At 43.1% G+C, this 22796-nt stretch overlaps 1 pseudogene; it reads left to right on the forward strand.

The window, feature by feature from the left end:
• Window positions 1-12625: 12625 nt before the first annotated feature.
• On the forward strand, window positions 12626-13007 carry LOC105495695 (histone H2B type 2-E-like; annotated as a pseudogene).
• The last annotated feature ends 9789 nt before the right edge of the window (window positions 13008-22796 follow it).

Raw genomic sequence — 22796 nt, forward strand, 5'->3', positions numbered from 1 at the left:
CCACACCTCGCATTCCTCTTCCCCCTTCTCTCACCTGACAAAGCCCGCCAGGCTGACCCCCCACTCCCGTTTCCAGTCCCCACCCACCCCGATCATTGCCCAGCACCACACTCTAGTCTGCATCCGGCTAAAAGACCCTTCTAAGTTTCCCTCTAGGCCCCAGTTCCCTATCTCCCTTGAACACCAACAAGGACTAAAACCCTTCATTACATGCCTGCTCCGGCAGCACATTCTAGTTCCCGTCAACTCACCATGCAATACTCCTATCCTGCCTGTACGGAAAAGCTCTGGGGCCTATCGTCTTGTGCAGGACCTACGCCTCATCAATGAGGCAGTAGTCCCTACCTTTCCAGTTGTTCCTAATCCATATACACTCCTCTCACGCATTCCCCCTGACACTACCCATTTCACTGTCCTTGACCTGAAGGATGCCTTCTTTACCATCCCTCTACACCCAGACTGCCACTTTCTGTTTGCTTTTACATTGGAAGATCCAGACACTCATATTTCTTCCCAGCTGACTTGGACTGTTTTGCCTCAAAGGTTCCGTGATAGCCCCCATTTTTTCAGACAGGCACTGGCACAGGATGTTGTCTCTGTCCCCTGACCCACAGCACACTATTGCAGTATATCAATGACTTATTACTATGTAGTCCTTCCTAGGAGTGCTCCCTTGCAGATACTACTACACTTTTAAATTTTCTAGGTGACCGAGGTTATCAGGTTACCCTGGCTAAGGCTCAACTTTGCAGCCCTTCTGTCACCTACCTAGGCATACTCCTCACACCCACTACAAAAAGCCTCACAGCAGATAGAATAAGCCTTATTGAAACTCTCCAGCCTCCTCAGGATGCAGAAGAGATCTTGTCCTTCCTAGGACTGGTGGGCACAGTGAGTCTTATCCCATGGCCCGACTCAGGATCTTTAAGGCCTACATCAAGGTCGTAAGCAGCCTCGTCAGCCTGGCCTCTGACATCAGACAACAGGAGGAAGCCATCTCAGCTCTAGCCCAGGCAGCAAGCCCCAGGACAGCAGCAACCCTTTTTCCTGGCTAACCTTAGTCAGGGAAGGGGCTCAAGTGGTACACTTGGCCGAGGTACACAACATCTCTCATTGTTTCTTGTATGCAGCCTTGAATAAGCCCCCACTGGTTGCAGTACCCTTACCCAGCCCTTTTAACTCCTCCAACCTAACCCTCTCCTTTCCCCTTCCTGGCCGAACACTACATCAATGAGTCAGGACTAGTAGAAACCAATCTCCTCACTCTAGAAAAGATTCAGGAAAGACTCCACCAGAAAAACCTCAGATCAAGGCCCTCACTTAGGTGGTGGCAGTCGTCTGTGGCCAGTTAAGTCCTACCCTTTCTAAGTCCCTTACTAATCATTGGCTTCTTGCCACTCATAGCTCCCTGTGTCCTCCGCTTCATCCAGAACCTCATAAAAGAAGTTTCCCGGATCACTTTCAATCAGATGCTTCTCCATCCCTACACCCAAAGTCCGACCTCCGAAAAACCCCATGACAACCCATAACAGCAGGAAGCAGCCAGATGAACATGTTGCCCCTTTTTCTTATTAGAAAGAGGTCGGAATGTTAGGCAGGGATCTACACCCGGCATGGCAGCACCACTCGGCATAGCAGGCCCTTTGTTTGAGCAGGCCCTTTGTTCGAGACTTCCCTTCCTCTTTGAACACACCTTCAGACTTACATACGTCAGAGGTTCTGGCTGGGCAACCACACTCCCCCATGACCTGCAGCTCACCTGCATTCCACAAGTTCGTAAACAGCAGTTTCGGTTAACAGTTTCCAAAGACCCCTTCCTCGTGACCCTTACTCAACTCCTGCCCTAGTAGTTTCAAGACCCCCCAGACCCTGTTTGCACAACCAGCTTCCCTACCTCTCAGGCTATAAAAAGCCCCTACCCTCCTCCCTCAGCGTGACTTCCTCGGCCCGCACCTTTGGACTGAGGAACCTCGCCCGTGAGTCCTAATAAAAGCTATTCTCACTGCCATTTGCCTTGTGTCTTCGTTCCCGGTTCAGCTCCAGCCTCAGTTTACCCTTACAACAGCTTCTTGCTGGACAAACACAAAATAAATCTGTAATCATTCCCACATCTCAGGTTTTTGTATGTGCAAAGACAACAATCATATCATTCACTCATTCATCCATTCATTCATTCCAATACACCCACTTTAAGTAGGCTCAGTGTTAAAGGATGGGTTTACAGCAAAGAACTAAATGAGGGCCTTTTCATGGACCAGTGGAAGATAAACAAGTGAATGAGCCTGTGAGATAAATGCTATCACTAGGATGACATCGAGTTAAGGAGGTGTATAGAAGTGTCACCTAATCCTCTCTTACCGTGTCACAGAAGCCTTCCTAGAGGAATAAATAGCTAGGCTGATGGATGATAAGAGTTAGTCAAAGAGAAGGGGATCAATTGCGCAGAGGAAGCGAGTTTCCAAACATCCAGAGATGAGACAGAGCATAATGAATCTTCTCTCTTCCTCATCTAACATTCCCAGTTCCTTCAGCCATCCCCCAAATGCCACAATTTCAGTATCCCTCACTATCTTCATCCAAATTATCAGGACGTTATCTCTAGTCTGATATTGTCCCTCATAAAACAGATTCGACCATAATGGTACCCTTGGGCTTCTCCAAAATGGACCTCAGTGGAGCACAACCTGGCACAACCAAGTCCCTGTGTTATTTAGGGATTTTTTTAGTGTTTAACACAAGACATGTGTTACAGAGCAAGAAGCAGAACAAGGCTCCATTCAATTTTCTAATTCCCACACCTAAGGCAGCCAAAGTATTCATGATCAAATCCTTGAGAAACTTAGCACTGTCACGCGCGTCCGTGTGAAGAGACCACCAAACAGGCTTTGTGTGAGCAACATGGCTGTTTATTTCACCTGGGTGCAGGAGGGCTGAGTCCGAAAAGAGAACCAGTGAAGGGAAATAAGGGTGGGGCCATTTTATAGGATTTGGGTAGGCAAAGGAAAATTACAGTCACAGGGGGGTTGTTCTCTGGTGGGCAGGAGTGGGGGTTACAAGGTGCTCAGGGGGGAGCTTTTTGAGCCAGGATGAGCCAGGAATAGGAATTTCACAAGATAATATCATTGCTTAAGGCAAGGACCGGCCATTTTCACTTCTTTTGTGGTGGAATGTCATCAGTTAAGGCGAGGCAGGGCATTTGCATTTCTTTTGTGATTCTTCAGTTACTTCAGGCCATCTGGGGGTATACGTGCAAGTCACAGGGGATGACATGGCTTGGCTTGGGCTCAGAGGCCTGACAAGCACTACATACAGATTTTGCTTTATGAATTACAGTGTTCAAAATAAACTACATGTGAAATAAAAATATACATTCTATACAGGTACTTCATGTGCTATCTATTGCAATTTCATAAACACTTTTCTAATTTTTTTTTAAAAAAGAAGACCTGGCACAAAAACATAATGAAACTAACATTTTAATGTGGCACAGTCTATGTGTTTAACTCTCCTAATTTCAGGGTATAGGAGCTGTTTAAGTGAAGAAAAAAAATTCATAGATCATTGCACTTTAGAAATACCCATTAAGAAGCCCCTCCACACCCCACTTTGTTCCCACTTTCCCAGGAGCACTTGCTAACTCTCATGATGATTAATAACCCCACTGTCGAGCAGAGAAAAATGTAAAAGTAGAAGAAACAGCGAGAAGAGCCCTATAGGCACTGCTTGTCCCCAGGGAAGCCATTTCTGATTTTATCTCAGAGGAGTCCTTGGGGACAAGAGTCAGTGGATTCGGGGAAGGGCCACAGGGAGAAGGAGACCTCCAGCTGAACTCTGTAGTAATTTTGATCAAGTGCAAATTTTCCTGGGCAGAATCTGAGGGAGTGAACAGGAAATGCAGATACGAGCACAAAAGCCTTGGCAGGCAGGGAGGGGCAAAGCCTGAAAACCCTACTTACTTTCTCAGCAGGGAGGACGAGGCTTGCCTCAGGCAAGATCTCAGCCCTTCGTGGAGGCCTGGATGTAAATTTGGCTCTGTTGGCTGTTGTGGAAGCACAGCGGGCTGGAGTGAGATTGGCCTTGCTGGCTGCCTGGGAACTGGTTGAGGCCTGTCACTGCCAGCTTTCCCCCACTTCCCTGGTGACCTGTAAGAAGCAGCAGAGGTAACAGTAATCCCCCTTGGAACATAACTCCATTGGCCTGAGAACCACTTCCCCATCCCCCACAGTGACTACAGTAAGCCCTCCCCAAGAAGACTCTGAGCCCAGACACACCTAAGGCTGCCCCCACCTGGTCGTCTTTCTGTACCTCCCCTGGTAGCCAAAGGCAAAAGGCATAAACTCATGAGAGCTCTCTGGCCCTGCTCATCCCCTGAGAAACCTGAATATTTATTCACACGACCTTAGGGCAAGCTTGTATTGCCTATATTACCATAGCTGATGCTCTCTTGAAAGTGCCACCTCCTTGCTGGACCAACACACTCAAGCTGTTACAGTAACTCATAACAAACAATCCTGCTCCAAGGAAGGAAAAAACAACAGCTAATTCTACTGCCTGTAATATCCTGGCTAACCAGAGGTCCTGAGTCTGTCCACATGACAACTTCACTGCTAGCATAACCAGCATTTGAGAAAACCAGCACACTAAACAAAACTACAAGCAAGGACTCTCACAGAGTCCACTTCACTCCCCTGCTACCTCCTCTGGAGCAGGTGCTGGTATCCATGGCTGAGAGACCTGAAGATGGATCACATCACAGGACTCTTTGCAGGCACCCCCCAGTACCAGCTTGGAGCCCAGTAGCTTTGCTGCATGGCTAGACCTAGAAGAGCAAAAGCAATCACTGTAGTTTGGCTCTCAGGAAGCCCCACCCTTAGGGTAAGGAGAAGAACACCACATCAAGGGAGTACCCCATGGGACGAAAAAATCTGAACTGCAGCCCTTGAGTTCCAGATCTTCCCTCTGACATAGTCTACCCAAATCAGAAGGAAGCAGAAAAGGAATTCTGGTAATATGACAAAACAAGGTTCTACAACACCATAAAAAGATCACACTAGCTCACCAGCAATGGGTCCAAACCAAAATGAAATCTCTGAATTGCCAGAAAAAGAATTCAGAAGGTCAATTATTAAGCTAATCAAGGAGGCACCAAAGAAAAGTGAAAAATGACTTAATTAAATTAAACAAAAATACAGGATATAGATGAAAAAATCTCCAGGGTAGTAGATATCATAAATAAAAAACAATTGCAACTTCTGGAAATGAAAGACACACTTATAGATATGCAAAATACATTGCAAAGTTTCAACAACTGAATTGAACAAGTAGACGAAAGAATTTCAGAATTCAAAGACAAGGCTTTCAAATTAACCCAATCAGACAAAGACAAAGAGAAAAGCATCAAAAAAATGAAACAAAGCCTCCAAGAAGTTTAGGATTATGTTAAACAACCAATTCTAACAGTAATTGGTGCTCCTGAGGAAGAAGAGAAATCTAAAAGTTTGGAAAACTTATGTGAAGGAATAATCGAGGAAAACTTCGCTGACCTTACCAGAGATCTAGACATCCAAATACAAGAAGCTCAAAGAACACTCAGGGAATTCATCACAAAAAGATTATCATCTAGGCACATAGTCATCAGGTTATCTAAAATCAAGCAAAGAAATCTGTGAGGTAAAATCATCAAGTAACCTATAAAGGAAAACCTATCAGATTAACAGCAGATTTCTCAGCAGAAGCCCTACAACCTAGAATGAATTGGGGTCCTACCTTTAGCCTCCTTAAACAAAACAACTATCATCCAAGAACTTTGTATCCAGTAAAACTAAGCTTCATAAATGAAGGAAAGATAAAATTTTCTTCAGACAAACAAATGCTGAGAGAATTCACCAGTACAAAACCAGCACTAAAAGAATTGCTAAAAGTTCTAAATCTTGAAACAAAACCTTGAAATACACAAAAATAGAACTTCCTTAAAGCATAAATCTCACAGGGCCTATAAAACAATAACACAATGAAAAAAAAGGTATTCAGGCAGCAACTAGCACAATTAATAGAATAGTACCTCACATCTCAATGCTAATGTTCAATGTAAGTGGCCTAAATGCTCCATTTAAAAGATACAGAATGGCAGAATGAATAACAGTTCACTCAAGTACCTGATGTCTTCAAGGGACTCACCTAAAGCATAAGGACTCACACAAACTTAAGGCAAAGGGGTGGAAAAGATATTCCATGCAAATGAAAACCAAAAGCAAGCAGAAGTAGTTATTCTTATATCAGACAAAACAGACTTTAAAGCAACAACCGTTAACAAAGACAAAGAGGGATATTAATATAATGATAAAAGTACTAGTCCAACAGGAAAATATCACAATCTTAAATATACATGCACCTAACACTGGAGCTTCCAAAATTATAAAACAATTACTACTAGACCTGAGAAATGAGATATACAGCAACACAATAATAGTGAGGAGCTTAAATACTCCACTGGCAGCACTAGACAGGTCATGAAGACAGAAAGTTGACAAAGACACAGGCCAGGCACAGTGGCCCATGCCTGTAATCCCACCACTTTGGGAGGCCGAGGTGGGTGGATCACTTGAGGTCAGGAGTTCAAGACCAGCCTGGCCAACATGGCAAAACCCTGCCTCTACTAAAACTACAAAATGAGTTGGGTGTGGTGGCACATGCCTGGCATCCCAGCTATTTGGGAGGCTGAGGGAGGAGAATTGCTTGAACCCAGGAGGCAGAGGCTGCAGTGAGCCAAGATTGTGACATTGCACTCCAGTCTGGGTGATACAATGAGACCTTGTCTCAAAAAAAAAAAAAAAGAAAGAAAGAAAAGACAAGAAAGAAAGAAACAATGGACTTAAACTATATCTCAGAACAAATATCATTAATAGACATTTACAGGACATTTTACCCAATATCTACCCAATAACTGTAGAATATACATTCCATTCATCAGCACATGGAACATTCTCCAAGACAGACCATATGATAGTCCACAAAACAAGTGTCAATAAATTTAAGAAAATCAAAATTATATCAAGTACTCTCTCAGACCACAGTGGAATAAAATGAAAACAACTCCAAAATAAACCATCAAAACCATGCAAATATATGGAAATTAAATAATCTGTTCCTGAATGATCATTGAGTCAACAATGAAATTGCGATCGAAATTTAAAAGTTCTTTGAACTGAATAATAATAGTGACACAACCTATCAAAACCTCTGGGATACAGCAAAAGTCCTCCCCAATCTTCTCTTTTCAGTTAAATTTCCATATGAGAGTATGGAAATGATAGATCTCTTTGTTCAGCATGTCTGAGATAGTGCACTTTCTAAAAAGGAACCTAGGTTAGGAATATCCCCAGATGATGCAGCCATGTCAGTAGAATTTAAAAATAAAAGTTTGGAGAACATTGCTACTATAGTGCATGTTCCTTAGTGTTATTGAACTGAGGAAACCATTTGGGACAGACGCAGCCATTAGTCTTGTTTTACAAATGGGCAATGACTGATACTGTAAGTGCTAAAGGGTGTGATGTAATCACTAAATCCAATAAAAAGTCCTTGCAGACTCAATGATAGTAAAACTTTCATGCCTTTCTTTGTTGGTAACTATTATCCCTGTTATAAGGATAATAATTAAGCAAAATACTGTGTCCGGAGTTGGTTCCTTCTTGGTCTGGCTGACTTCAAGAATGAAGCTGCAGGCCTTTGCAATGAGTGCTACAGCTCTTGAAGATGGTGTGTCCGGAGTTTGTTCCTTCAGATGTGTCCAGAGTTTCTTTCTCCTGGTGGATTCATGGTCTTGCTGACTTCAAAAATGAAGCCACAGACCTTTGTAGTGAGTGTTACAGCTCTTAAATGTGGTGTGGACCCAAAGAGTGAGCAGCAGTAAGATTTATTGTGAAGAGTGAAAGAACAAATCTTCCATAGCATGGAAGGGGACCCAAGCAGGTTTCTGCTGCTGGCTGGGGTGGCCACCTTTTATTATTTGTCCCTACCCATGTCCTGCTGATTGGTCCATTTTACAGAGTGCTGATTGGTGTGTTTACAATCCTTTAGCTAGACACAGAGTACTGATTGGTGCGTTTTTACAGAGTGCTGGTTGGTGCGTTTACAATCCTTTAGCTAGACAGAAAAGTTCTCCAAGTCCCCACTTGACCCAGGAAGTCCAGCTGGCTTCAACTCTCAATCACCCCTCTAAACAGGACACCCCAACTGCTGTTGGGAATTGGGCAATGACTGCTGTAGCAACTTCCTGCTGGATAGGGGTGAAGAAAGGGCCCTGCAGTGGTAGTATCTTCCAGAGGGGAACTGTCTAGGCCAGCCAAAGGGCCAGTAGGTCAATCCAGGGGTCCTCAGTAAAAGTCATTAGTTGAGCTCATTTGGGGTTCCATTTGTAAGACCATCTGTAGCTTGATGGCCTCAATCCTAGAGGAAACAAATTTGACAAGGAGCTTAAAAATACAAGGCCCAAAGGCAAGTAATAGCAAGATGGCTGTCATGGGACCTAGAAAGGGGAGAAGTCATGTCACCCAACTCCAGAGGTTGGTATAAGAGTTTGAAAGATGCTGTTTGATTTCAGAAGCCTTTTCCTGTAAACACAGGGTGGCATCTCTTACTATCCCTGACTGGTTAGTGTAAAAACAACACTCTCCCCTAAGAAGATGGTGAGTCCTCCTTTCTCAGCAGTAAGGAGGTCTAGGCCTCAGTGGTTTTGGAGAGTCATTGCTGCCAAAGAGCCTATTTGGGATTGTAGAGTAAGGATAAATTTCATTATTTCTTGCAAACTATCTAAGAGGTAGATATAGGTTGAAGTTTTCCACATAAGAAGAATATGCCTTGGCTTTGTAGACAGAAATTTACCCTGGTTTTAAAGGAATAGGATATACTTTTTTTTCTTTACTTTTTCTATCTCTCTCTCTCTCTCTCTCTCTCTCTCTCTTTGACTCCTTCTTTGTCTCTGTCTCTTCCTCTCTCTCTCTCTCTCTGTCTCTTTCTCTCTTTTCTTTCTGCTGGTCTTTCCCTGCCTCTGCCAGCCACTTATGCTGCTGTCCTCCCCTCTCCTTCCCCTTTTTGATGGATTTGGCAGTGTAAGACTGCCACCTCCTTGGGTTTTGCACTGCATGTAGTAACTCCACGATTTCCTTGTGGTATTTAATGGGGGTTCCCCCAGAGATTAGGAACTCCCTTTCTTTCCATATTGCAGCATGGGCATGTAGGATTAGATAAGCATACTTGCTATCTGTATACACATTTATTCTTTTTCCCTTTCCCAGGTCTAAGGCTTGGGTAAGTGCTACTAGTTCTGCTAACTGGGCGCTGGTCTCTGGGGAAAGAGGCTTACTTTCCAGTACTGTTACATCACTAACTATGGCATAACCTGCCCTTCGTATCCCATTCTCCACAAGTGAACTTCTATCAGTATATAGGTTAAGGTCAGGATTAGCTAAGGAGACTTCTAAGAGATCCTCTTGGGTGGCATAAGTCTGGGCTATAATTTGTTGCAGTCATGCTTGACGGGTTCATCATCCTCTGGGAGAAAAATGGCAGGGTTGAGGGCTGCACATGTGCATATTTGAAGCACCAGTCCCTCAAGGAGTAGCGCCTGGTATCTAAGCAGGTGGTTTGTCTGATAGACATAAACTTCTTTTGGCACCTAGTATTCCATTTAGGTCATGAGTAGTCCAGACAGTGAGATCCTTTCCTTGTATTACTTTGATAGCCTCTGACACTAAGATGGCCACCACCACAACTACCCGTAAACAGTGAGGCCAGCCTTTTGCTACTATAACAATATCCTTACTTAGGTAAGCCACTGGTTGTGGGGTTGTCCCACGAGTCTGAGAAAGGACCCCAAAAGCTATTCCTGCTCTCTCTGTGAAGTATAAAGATAAGTTTTGTCCCATGAGAAGGCTTAAGGCTGGAGCTTGAGCTTGTTCCTCCCAATGCCCAGGCTTCAGGGTTGATTCCCTTCTCAAGCAGGGGACAGCAAATGAGTAACTTTTTCCCCATATTCATGTAGATAATAGCTCCAGCTGTGGCTAACATATCCCTCCCTAATAAGGGTATGGGACTTTCAGGCATAACAAGAAAGGCATGTGAAAAGAGCAAAGTCTCCCAATTACAACTAAGGAGGTAGGAGAAATACCTGGTTACAGGCTGTCCCAGAATTCCTCAGATGGTAACGGACCTTGAGGACAGCTGTCTGGGACAGGAGATTAACACTGAGAAAGCCGCGCCAGTATCCAGGAGGAAGTCAATTTCCTGCACTTCAATGGTTAAACTTACCCGGTGCTCAGTGACGGTGATGACATGAGCTGGCTCTTGCCTTGGACACCCTTAGTCCTGTTGTTGGATCATCTGGTTGGGGACTTCTAGCCCAGAGAAACTTTGTCCTCTGGGGCAGTGCGCCTTCCAGTGATTACCTCAGCATAGTGGACACGGGCGAGGGGGGCAGCTTGTTTCTTGTTGGACAATCTTTTTTTAAGGTGTCCTTGCAAACCACAATGGTAACAAACCCTACCGGGTGATTAGCCTGCTCCATTTTCTGTCCTCTCTGAATCACCAAGGTTTGTTTGTCTGAGAGCCATGACTAAGGCTGTAGCCCTTCTCTGATCTCACTTTTCCCTTTCAGCCTGTTCCTCTTGGTCCCTATTATAGAACACTGAGGTTGCCAGGTTTAATAATGCCTCCAAATTTTGTTCAGGGCCCAGGGCTCACTTTTGGAGTTTTCTCCTGATATCTGTGGCTGATTGGGTAATAGACTTATCTTTCAGGATCAAATGACCCTCGAGTGAGTTGGGTGACAGGGGAGTATATTTTCTTAAGCCCTCCTGTAGCTACTAAAGGAAGGCAGAAGGATTTTCTTCCTTTCCCTGAGTTATGGTGGACATGATTGAATAATTCATGGGCTTTTTCCTAATTCTCCTTAGTCCTTCTAGAACACAGGTCAACAGATGTTTGCAACTCCAGTCCCCATGATCTGAGTCGAGGTCTCAGTGGGGATCCATACTGGGGATGACTTGCTGACTGGTAGGGAATTTGTCCCTTTCTTCGGCTCTCATTCTATCATTTACTTGACTAAGATACCAGATATCTCCAAACTCTCGGGCTGCAACTCAAGCTGCATTCTTTTCACTAAAGGCCAGGGTTTGATCTAACAATAGTGTGACATCTCTCCAAGTGAGATCGGAGGTTTGCCCTAGACCCTGTAGGACATCTATGTACCTATCAGGATCATCTGAAAACTTTCCCAGGTCTGCCTTGATCTGCTTTAAATCAGAGAGAGAGAAGGGGACATGTAGGTTGGGCCAAATGCTCCTCCCCCTACAGCTTGAAGGGGACATAACCAATAGCCAAGGGGTTTTTGTTGTCCCTTGGAGATTTCTTTGCTTGTTTCCTTCTGGGTGGGGAAGATTAGAGGAGGCTTATCATTAACAGGAAAGGGAGCTATAGGGAGGCTAGGATATGGGGGTAAGCTAAGAGGTCCTCTTGTGGGATGCAAATTGCAAGTTTTACATAATTGTGGATTCTCCTTCAATGAAAAGAAAGCTTGGACATAAGGTATTTCACTCCATTTGCCTTCCCTCTTACAGAAAAGGTCAAACTGCAGGATAGTATTGTAATTTATACTTCCCTCAGGTGGCCATTTTTCCCCATCAGGGAGAGAATACTGGGGCCAGGCCATAGTGCAGAAAAAAATGAGCTGCTTCTTTTTCAGGGTTTGTGGGTCAAATTGGTCCCAAGGACTTAGGATGCATTTCAAGGGTGAGCTTGTTGATGCCTGAGTGCTTCCTATCTGAAAGAAAAAACTGTTCCCAGTTTTGGTTTGTCCACCTCCCCCCACCCCACCCCCCAATAACCTAAATGGTCCCTGGATCCTGCTGATTGGAATAGTTGCGCTCACTGATGCAGCAGCAGAAACCCTGCTTGCCCAAGAACCCGCAACAGTCTCTGGACCCTGCTGATCAGAATAATTGCGCTCACTGACGCAGCAGCAGAAACCCCAGTTTTCCTCTTACACCACAAAGAGGACCAAGGAAGGTTGGATTTAGTAGCCCTTACCGACACATTCTTGAAAACCTGCACCCTTGCCTGTCCTCCTTGACCACAAAGAGGACTGAGAAAAATCAGATTTAGTTTCCCTTACCAACACATTCTCAAAAATCTTAGAGTCCTAAGCATTCTCCTGTTAGTATTAGGACTTTACTCCTGTCCTATAAAGATGTTATGCCCCCAAAATGAAGTGAAGGGCCGTACCCTGAGGGAGGGAAGGGATTTTCAGTGTTGGAAGAGTGACACCTTCGGTCCTCACTTATATGAATAGGAAGGATATAATTTTTGAGGCTCTCCATATCCTAGCTTCAGGAATAGCTTTTGTTAGGCCTGCTTGTCTGAGGAGGGATCCTAAAAGGATAGTTGGTCTCCCCACCCAATGGGGCTTTGGGCAAAAATTATGTCTTTCTAATTGGTGAGCCCAGGTGCCTAAAGAAAGGAACAGAGGTCATGTGCACGGCCTCTGTAAGTACACAGTCGTTTCCGGTAGACCCTGAGACTACGGTTCTGCTTGCATTCTCGGGGGTCAGTGTCGGTCTTGGGTCTGGCCATGCCTGAACCTGCAAAGTCTGCACCAGCTCCCAAGAAGAGCTCCAAGAAAGCTGTCACCAAAGCCCAGAAGAAAGACGGCAAGAAGCGCAAGCGCAGCCACAAGGAGAGCTACTCCATCTACATGTACAAGGTGCTGAAGCAAGTCCACCCCGACACCAGCATCTCGTCCAAGGCCATGGGCATCATGAACTCCTTTGCCAACAACATCTTCTAGCGCATCATGGGAGAGGCGTCCCACGTGGCGCACTACAACAAGAGCTCCACCATCACGTCCCGCGAGATCCAGAGGGCCCTGCGCCTGCTGCTGCCCGGCAAGCTGGCCCAAGCACGCCATGTCCCAGGGCACCAACGTGGTCACCAAGTACACCGGCTCCAAGTGAGTCCCGGCTGCTTGACTCCAAAGTCTCTTTTCAGGGCTACTTAACCCCCTCAGTGAAAGAATCTTTCTTGTGTTGTCAGTCCCAGTTTATATTTTTGGCTTCCCGTCTGCTTAACTTTTGGAGAGCACACAACTCCACCAAGCACAGATAACTATATTCTTTTCACATAGGCATTGTTGTAAGTAAGCTTACATAGATTGATAGTGGTATCTTACTATGGTATAGATATGCTGGGGTTTGCCTTAGGGGCTGCTCTTGAAACTGTCTTTGTCCTGCCTATGTACCCGTGAATATGTGCCCACCAAATTGTTTCCTGGTTAGAAATGCAGTGCTAATTTTGATAAGCTTATGTAAGATCAAATTGTCTATATGAACAAAGGTTGGGTCTGCTCTTCAGTGGTAAAATGAAGGTAGAGATTAAATACATTGTGTGCTCTCAGATGTGTACTTAAAAGGGAATAAATAGTTCAACTTTTATTTAAAAAAAAAAAAAAGAAAGAAAGAAAGGAACAGAGTCCTGAAGTTTATACTAGAAATCATTCTTATAGGAGAAACTAGAAAAGTACCAGAGACAGGGAGTGGTTTTTAGAAGACGGACTAGCCTCAGAGAAGAGAAGCGAGAGGAAGTTTGTCTCACAGGCATTAGGACCCAGGAGGCAAGGGTCAGGATAGATAGGATAGATGGGAGAGTCTTGATTGGGTGACATGACTTTGAGAGTTCCGCTCATGGCTACAGAGGCAACCAACTTTTTGTCGGGACCCCGGAGCTGAATGGCTTTCCTCTCTGTCGACCCTCGACTCAACCCCAAAATGCAAGAAAAGTGGAAGCTGGTTCCAGGCAAACCAACACTCCCAACTGTGAAGAGTCCTTTCCCAGAAACCTGACACCCTTGTCTTTAGTCCAGCAGCCACGCTAGTCACTTTTAACTGGCGACAGGTGCCCGGTATTTAGCCCCCGAATTCTAAGGAAAAATAGGACAGAATAGCAAGTGAAAGGGGTCCAATGATACTCAGCACTTGGCGATTGTCCTTTCGTGGTCACCAAGATGTGTCCCATCTGGGTCACCAAGACATGTCTGGAGTTGGTTCTTTCCAGTGGGTTCTTGGTCTCATTGACTTCAAGAATGAAGCTGTGGACCTTTGCAGTGAGTGTTACAGCTCTTTAAAGATGGTGTGTCTGGAGTTTGTTCCTTCAGATGTGTCCAGAGTTTCTTCCTTCCATTGGGTTCGTGGTCTCGCTGACTTCAAGAATGAAGCCACGGACCTTCACAGTGAGTGTTACAGCTCTTAAAGGTGGTGCAGACCCAAAGAATGAGAAGCAGCAAGCTTTACTATGAAGAGCAAAAAAACAAAGCTTCCACAGCATGGAAGGGGACCTGAGCAGGTTGCTGCCACTGGCTGGGGTGGCCAGCTTTTATTCCCTTATTTGTCTCCACCCACGTCCTGCAGATTGGTCCATTTTACAGAGTGTTGATTGTTCCATTTTACAGAGTGCTGATTGGTGTGTTTACAATCCTTTAGCTAGACTCAGAGTGTTGACTGATGCATTTTTACAGAGTGCTGATTTGTGCATTTACAATCCTTTAGCTAGACACAGAGCACGGATTGTTGCGTTTTTACAGAGTACTGATTGGGGCATTTACAATCCTTTAGCTAGACAGAAAAGTTCTCCAAGTACCCACTTGACCCAGGAAGTCCAGCTAGCTTCAACTCTCAATACTACAGCAATGGAAACTCTCTGTCAAATAATTCAGTTAGAAGATGCTACTATGTATAGCTCTACTACAAATAATAGAGTTATAGCAATTCCTGCAAGGGTGATGTAGTAGATTATTTACATCTAAAATTTTACCTGCCAACATACAGAATTTCCCTTTGGGGTTCTATGAAGTTCCTTGGCTTTATTTTCCCAAACAAAGAAACCTCTGGGTTATGTGCACCCTACTCACTTTTATTACCTGGCAAAATTTGCAGAATAATTGCCCAGAAGTAGCATATTAATTCAGATTTTTACATTACCCATCCCTTTTTGTTTCTTTCAAGCTGCAGAAGATCACCACTTGATTCACAGGAATAAGCAGAGTTAGTCTAAAATGTAGGCCAAAATCTTAAAAACAATTAATAAGACTAGGACTTAATGACAAATGTATATATAATAAGCTTTGGAACATAATTTCTCTCTCCAGTCCTCCTTTTTGGTTAAAACAAATTATGATAGGATCATGTCATTTGTAGAATAAACTTTAGCCTTATACTTGGCCTGATCGTTTGCATAAAGTGCAGCAAGAATGTTTAATTCAACATAGGCCTTTTTAAATGGCTTTGATAGAATGCCATTCCACAAGGAATCTCAAATAAGACCTTTTAAAGCCAAGCTCAGCCATGGGTTTTTATCCTCAAATACCTGTGAACTGGGTGATCCTTTTCTCTTAAGGTCCCAAGATAAACTGGGAGCTCCTGGACCTGTTAGAAAGTGATATTCTTGGCCAGGCATGGTGGCTCAGGCCTGTAATCCCAGCACTTTGGGATGCTGAGGTGGGAGGATCATGAGTCAAGAGATCAAGACCATCCTGCCCAACATGGTGAAACCCCATCTCTACTAAATATACAAAAAAGTTAGCTGGGTGTGATGGTGCGCACCTCTAATCCCAGTCACTTGGGAGGCTGAGGCAGGAGAATTGCTTGAACCCAGGAGGTGGAGGTTGCAGTGAGCCGAGATCGTGCCACTGCACTCCAGCTTGGCAACAGAGAGAGACTCCATCTCAACAACAACAACAACAACAACAACAAATTATATTCTTTACTGACCACCAATTAGAAACCCTGTGCAGGGACTGTGTAGGAAAGATATGAGGCCAGTTCTCTCCATAGGGCTTTTATTGGCTCTGCAAGTTGAGATTGACTCCTTAAAGGGAAGCATACACTTCCAGTCAAAGCCTTGATGAAATAACCAGTTTTCACAATTGTGTCCTCTTGGAAAAAAAGAAAATGGATTCCTATTGCATTGCTGCAAACTACTATATTGCCATAAGTTAAGCATACTCACAGATAGTTTCAAAATTCTAGCAGAACCAGGCAGAGAGAAACAAACGTACTCCAAAATTTTTTCACAGGAGTATATCTTACTCGGTTATTAAAGGCCATAAACAGTTCAAAATAAGTTTCCTCAACTCTGAAAAATGAAACAAGGATCAGCAATATTTCAAGCAAAAGTCAAAAAGGTTGCTTTAACTTTCTGAGTGCAGTCCATTTCATTAACTCTTGTTTTGCTTGACATACATGAACATTTCAGTTCTTCATGAGTCCCATACATTCTTTATTTCAATGTTACAATCTTCAAAGCTATTAAAAACCCACATTTGAGAATACCTGGTTAGGTCGTTAATATAGCTTGATTGTAACTCATCTTTTGAGAAAGAACAAAGCAAGACAACAATTGTCTGTGAATGACAAAATTTCCAGGGTAGTTACAGTTAAAAACATGACTGACAAAGGACTTTAGTTATCTCTGTGGCTTATGATAACTTTACCCTTAATTATGATTGATAGCATATATTCAGACCTTAGAATTTTAGAAACCCCATAGAATTTTGGAAAATATATTAGTATTATTCACCAAAATATAACCTAAAGAAAATTGGACACCTTTTGAGCAATTCCATGTAACTAAACACATCAAATAATCCTGTTCACCTCTTCTCTAGATGTTTCAGAGGTCCTCTTAGCCATCTAGAAAGCCAGGAATCAGGAAAGACAATTTTGAAACTTGGAGTTTGATTTTGGGATGATGAAATAGAATTCCAAATTGCCATAAATTATTTGTTTTGCCAAAATGATGACTCAAAAGGCAAAAACCTTTCATTAGCCTTTACTATTACATGAAAATCCTGTTCAAAGCCAAATTTTAGCCTTGCATTAATTTCATTAATTTAGTAATATTAACTTCAAACTGTTTAAATGAAACCTTATAGACAATTCCATCTAATCTTTTCTTTTTTTTCTCTTTCTTTCTTTTTTTTTTTTTTTTTTTTTTTTGAGATGGAGTCTCACTCTGCCGCCCAGGCTGGAGTACAGTGGCATGATCTCGGCTCACTGCAAGCTCTGCCTCCCAGGTTCATGCCATTCTCCTGCTTCAGCCTCCTGAGTGGCTGGGATTACAGGCCCCCGCCACCACGCCCAGCTAATTTTTTGTATTTCTTGTAGAGATGGAGTTTCACCGTGTTAGCCAGGATGATCTATATCTCCTTACCTCGTGATACACCCACCTTGGCCTCCCAAAGTGCTGGGATTACAGGCGTGAGCCACTGCACCCAGCCAAAGTGCTTATTTTTCTTTAAGCCAATCAATTAGAGCTCTTTTTATAGACATTACACACAACACATATATAGTGACACAAACAGAAGGTTCAGCATTTGTAAGATTTGTCATTTGCCAGTTTCTTAACTGGATTATTGGCTTCAGGTTGGAACCCTTGGAGAAAAAGGGCCAGGAAGGCATGCATTTCTAGGGCATAATAAACAAGCACAGCTGAAGGCAAAGACAGATCCCCAAAATTAAGGTTGCCATTTTATACTGGATTTTGGATCCCCTAAAGGAGGGAGATACTATGGGAGAAGACAGAGCAGTGCTTCTACCATGCATTTCATTGCAAGGCAACCCAAAGCCAATCAGCTTATTTTGTAATCAGCCCATCCTCCATGGGAGTCTCATCTCACAGTGGGGAGTGGAAATGTTTCCATATCTTTCAGGTGGCCAAGAGCATGCTTCTCTGATTTACAACTACTGTTAGCCATCCCTTAAAGTGTATTTCTTACCTTGTTATTACACAAAGCCCTCTCCTAATGTGGATTAATTTTATACCCCCAAAACTCCAAACGGACAGACAACACAATGCAAAACAAAACAGACCCTTTGATTTTGAGAGGGAACTATCCACTTTTAATTTCTGGGGTTTTATGAGGAAAACAGAGGGGTTTTTTTTCCCAAAACGGAATCTGTGGTGCCTCCTACATTATGAGTGGCAAGAAAAAAAATGGAGAAAAATAATTCTGTCAACTGAGAAGAAAAAAGCCTTTTTCCAGAAAAACAAGATCCAAGAAGAAAAACACATAAAGGCATTTTAAATATACCTATAACTTGAATATCCACTTTTAATTAAGCTGAGAAAACCCTTTTAAATCCCTTATTACTCGACTTTAGCCACACCAAGCAGTTAAGATCTTTGGCTTTTGAAATTTATAAAAAGTAACCTACAGATGAAACCAACAAGCCTTAATTAAGTTATGACTTAACCATGAGTATACAAGAGATTTTCAAAGGGGTGATAAGCAGTTTTTGAGACTGTCATTGCAAAATTGTGACTGAGATAGTGAATGAGATCTGATCCAACCAACTCTATTTTGTTTCTAGCCCCCAAGCTGTCCTTGCCCATCCCTGGGTGTAGGCCAAACCAACTTTGGGAGGAGCCTGGTTTACAGTGTAGTCTAAAACAAAGATAATAACAGTCCCTTCTTAAGATACACTTCCCTGTTGCCTGGGGACCAGACCAAGAAACTAGCCACAAGATTAGAAACCATGGCCTAGGAGTCACGCAGCTAGAGCCTACAAGATTTTGACCCTCTCTAAACTGCTCTCAAGAGGAGTGCTTAAGATATTTTGTAAACCCTGCCCTTGATGGATCAGCTGACACCACTCAGATTGATAAACTGGCTTATCTGATTTTATGGCCCTCACCCAGGAACTCACTTAGCATGAGAAAACAGCCACCACTGTAAAATGGCAGAGACTAAAAAAAGTATTCCTATATGGCTACAGATCATGTTCACAAATACATGAAACAAGGTGGAGGCCTATAGCCATGTTCATTAATGACCATCTTGCTGGGCTGGCTTGAACAGCAGGCTTATGGGGTCCTTGGTCTGCATCCTAACCTAAAATACCCCTTCTTTTGACAAAACTGTGCAGAAAGACACACAAAGCACATGAGATTGGCTACAGCTTAAGACTAACCTCACAAATCCTTTTTCATTAATTAAAATTTTACAAAGAATATACAAGAATCCTTATTATCCTTTTTACCACTTTGCACAGGGAGAGAGAAGCCAAAAGCTTCATTAGTTTAAAAAAAAAATAGAAAAAATCTTGTACCCTTTTGTTGGCATGTCAGGCTTCTGAGATTCCCTTCCTGCTAGCTCAATTCTAAGCCAAGTATCTTAAGGTTTGGGGAAATTAACTTTTCCTAGTTTGGAGCAACATTATAAAAGAAGAGATAGGAGCCATTTTAAACTGTTAAAGAAAGAAAAACATCATAGAAAGATCTGGGAGTTCCAGTTATGGTTATCAACAGGTACTCCCTCTCTTCCTATTGAGAATGGTGTTTCCCCTATTTGTTCACCTTCCCTATATTCTCTTTTCCCTTTTTGCCTATTATACGAGGCATGTTGCTCATCTCCAAATTTCTCTGCTGCCTACAGCGCTGCCTGCTTCTTAGCTGTGGTTAGGGTTTGGCTTAAGAGCAGCATGACATCCCTGCATGAGAGGTCAAATACCTGAGTTAAATTTTGGAAGGCTTCTATACACCTAACAGAGTCATCAGAAGATCAGTCTAAGTTTCCCTTTACTTCCCTAAGATCCTGCAATGAAAATGGAACTTGAAGGGGCCCCAAGTAAGGGGGATCTTTGGATGAGTCCCCTGGAAGTTCTTTCTCTCATTTGGGGGAATTATCCTCTTTGGGTTTTCCCAATATGATTGCTAAAAGGGCTGAGTTGATTTTTAATGCCTGCACAAGGTCTAGTAAGAAGGCCATGCCTTTGTGTAAAATAAAATGAGCCACTTTTTCTTTCAACTCTCAGGGTCAAAGGAGTCCTTGTGCTTCAGAATGCACTCCAGAGGAGCACAGACTGAGGATGGTACTCATCTAGAAAGAGAAGCAAGAAAAAGGCATCCCTTTAATCTCCTTTCTTTTGGTGTGACCCAGAGTGGAGAGGAAGACAGTGGGAGCGTTCCCATGCTGTTTTCCTTCCACTGTTCCTGAGTCCTGGCACCTTGTTGAACGTGCCGCCCATAGTTGCAGGCATGATCCCCAGCCATGGAGCCAGAGGAACTAATCAATTGGGGCTAGTCACACTCATCTAAGTGGCTCAGTCCTCTGCCTGTGATTTCCCTTTCACTTCTAGACTTGTGTGACCTGCCTGGCTCCCAAAAAACTGGATCTCAAGAAAATCCATGTAATAGTTGGGCAAGGCCCCTTTAATAGAGGGGGTGTCCTAAATTGAACTCTGTATCCTGCTATTATGGCCCCTGCTGAAGCATTTACCCTTAGATAATTGTTCTGGTTAACTTCTGAACTGAAAATCACTTTACTAATTACCACTCTAATTCGAGGCAGAATAGGTGCCTTAAAAGAATATAGCAACTGAATGACCGTTTTCCTGCCGATGGGACAGTGTCAATACTAAAATTTGGCTTTGGAGAATATTTTACCCCTAATTGTTGAAGGCAGAATTTTCCTGTTTACAGAAGCAGCATGAAGCCTGTTTTCTAGTAGAGAAGAACAAAAAGGAGAGAGAATTGGGAAGCTAGGGTGTTTCAGTGAAGGACCAACAATGTGCCTCATGAAGAGGATCCCTATTCCACTAGGTGGCGCTGTTGACCTTAAAACACCATGTGCTCGCCAGACCAAGGGCAGAGAGAGACCTGGAACTGCCTTGTGCTCTCCAGACCAAGGGTAGAGGGAAAGGTTCACCGTGGGGAGAAGGAAACTCTGTTCCTAGAAAATCACAGAGACCTTCCCTTGAGCTATATTCCCATTCCCTGATCTTACCAACAAGATTACTTCCCTGAACTGTAAAACTTCCCACACATTGCATACACAAAAAGGATAAGAGATATGATGGTCATGGTCAGGAAAGGAGGAAATTATTATAGGAAAGTTGGAGATCCTGTTGCCAACAGCCCATCAAGGCAGTTGGAGGCTGCCAGTCTAGAAACCTCTGGATAACACCAGAGGGTAGCCCCAGTCAGAAATCCTCAGTTGCCCCAGGACTTCTTCCAGCCCCACGTGATGGCTAAGCCCTCTGTGAAAGGTCTAAAACAGAGGCTGAGAGCCTCAGAATGAAAGGACAGAGTTGGAGTCTGCTACCTTACTCACCATTTTGATGAATGTTGTACCTTGGTATCCCAGCCAAGCCTCCATTATGAAGTGGCTACACTGGAGTATATACCCTGGGGTTCATTGTCACACACTGAGAAAGAATTCAGTACACAGACACGTGGGTAAGTTAAGGAATGGAAAGTTTAATAGACAGAAGAAAGGAGAGAGGAGAGCAGCTCCTTGTAAAAGAGAAACAGACATCTGAAAAAGGGGGAAGGTGGTGGACTGTGACAGATTTTATAGGTAGGCTGGAGAAGACAGTGTCTGGTTTATATAGGGCTCACACATTGGTTTGATTAGGTATGACATCTACATAGTGTGTGAGGAACGCTGGCCACCCACCCTAATCTTATGCAAATGGGCTTTCCAGTTGATTGGCACCACCTTCTCTGCTCCTTTACAGTACACATGGCTTACACAGAAGGGAAGATGGAGCTGCCATTTTGAAAATGTCTAGTCCTTAGTTCCTGCCAGCATTCACCCATGCAAGCTCCCAGCTTGCAGGCTGCTCTTTGTTGGAAAATGATTTGGGGCTGTTTTTCATTAAAAAGAAAAGTCTTACCAAGGACTCCTGTGCCCTTCCTATCTGCCTAAGTAATTCCTTCTTAACTCCTATATCAGTGTCACCCTAATACCAAAACAAGGAAAAGACATAACAAAAAGAAAACTACAGGCTAATATCACTGATTAATATAGATGCAAAAATCATCAACAAAATGCTAGCTAACCAAATCCAATAGCATATCAAAAATATAATCCACCATGATCAAGTGGGTTTCATACCAGGAATGCCAGGATGGTTCAACACACCCAAGTCAATAAATGTGATACACCACATAAACAGAATTAAAAACAAAAATCACATGATCATCTCAATAGATGTAGAAAAAGAATTTGACAAAATCCAGCATTGCTTTATGATTAAAATCTTCAGCAAAATCAGCATAGAAGGAACATACCTTAAGGTAATAAAAGCCATCTATGCCAAATTCATAGCCAACATTATTATGAATGGAGAAAAAAGCATTCCCCCTGAGAACTGGAAGAAGATAAGGATGCCCATTTTCACCACTTCTATTCAACACAGTACTGGAAGTCCTAGCCAGAGCAATCAGACAAGAGAAAGAAACAAAGGGCATCCAAATTCGTAAAGAGAAATTCAAACAGTCACTGTTCACAAATGATATGATCATATACCTAGAAAACCCTAAAGACTCATCCAAGAAACTCCTACATCTGATAAATGAAATCAGTAAAATTTCAGGATACAAAATCAATGTACACAAATCAGTAGCCCTGCTATACACCAACAACGACCACGCAGAGAATCAAATAAAAAACTCAACCCCTTTTACAATAGCTGCAAAAACAAAAACAAAAACAAAAAAAAAAAACAAAAAAAGAAACTTAAAAATATACCTAACCAAGGAGATGAAAGACCTCTACAAGAAAAACTAGAAAACACTGCTGAAAGAAATCATAGATGACACAAACAAATGTACACACATCCCATGCTCATGATGGGTAGAATCAATATTGTGAAAATGACCATACTGCTGAAAGCAATATACAAATTCTACGCAACTGCTATCAAAACACCATCATTATTCTTCACAGAACTAGAGAAAACAATCCT

The sequence above is a fragment of the Macaca nemestrina genome, chromosome 8, assembly GCF_043159975.1.
Source record: "Macaca nemestrina isolate mMacNem1 chromosome 8, mMacNem.hap1, whole genome shotgun sequence".
Taxonomy (NCBI): domain Eukaryota; kingdom Metazoa; phylum Chordata; class Mammalia; order Primates; family Cercopithecidae; genus Macaca; species Macaca nemestrina.